General features: G+C 49.4%; 1 non-coding gene across 1 annotated transcript; it reads left to right on the top strand.

Moving 5' to 3' along the window:
* Positions 1-420: 420 nt before the first annotated feature.
* On the top strand, positions 421-495 carry Trnat-ugu (transfer RNA threonine (anticodon UGU)). The gene has a single exon. It is a non-coding gene; the product is annotated as a tRNA-Thr (tRNA).
* Positions 496-703: the final 208 nt, after the last annotated feature.

Below are 703 nucleotides of genomic sequence, written 5' to 3'. Positions count from 1 at the left end.
TTAAACGTAACTAAATTAAGGACATCACACACATCCATGCTCGAGGCAGGATTTGAACCTGCGACCGTAGCGGTCGCGTGGCTCCCGACTGAAGTGCCTACAACCGCTCGGCCACATCGGCCGGTCTATCATGTATTCTAGAAGAGCTGCACGGTCGTCAGTGGCGCCTGTTCTTTCGAGAACAGTTACTATCTTCATATCTATGGTTAAACGTCACCCAGCCATTGACCTTCGTCTGTGCGAATGCGCACAGGCTACCGGAAATCTTACGGGAATCGTCACCTTAGTGTGAGCCAGTAATGAGTGGATGGACAAATACCTATTAAGTACATTACGTATGCGGATTGTGGGCGGTTCGGGGTGTGAGTCTCACGGGAAGCGTGCGAGGGATAAATTCCTGCAGTCGTGCTGTTCATTTGTGCCCTCGATAGCTCAGATGGATTGAGCGTCTGCCTTGTAAGCAGGAGATCCTGGGTTCGAGTCCCAGTAGCGGCACACTTTTCAGCTGTCCCCATCGAGGTATATCAACAACACCTGTCGGCAGCTGAGGGTTTCAATTAATTATCAGTTGTGTAGGTGATTCGATGAACCCTTTGCCAGGCACTTAAATGTGTTTTGCAGGGTATCCATATAGATGTAGATGATAACTCGTCCCGTGTCGCACGTGCTCAAAAGGATTCATACTGCAGAATGCATGCAAACA

This window comes from Schistocerca gregaria, unplaced genomic scaffold (assembly GCF_023897955.1).
Source record: "Schistocerca gregaria isolate iqSchGreg1 unplaced genomic scaffold, iqSchGreg1.2 ptg000371l, whole genome shotgun sequence".
NCBI classification, from domain to species: Eukaryota; Metazoa; Arthropoda; class Insecta; order Orthoptera; family Acrididae; genus Schistocerca; species Schistocerca gregaria.
This window is presented reverse-complemented; position numbering and strand designations above follow the sequence as displayed.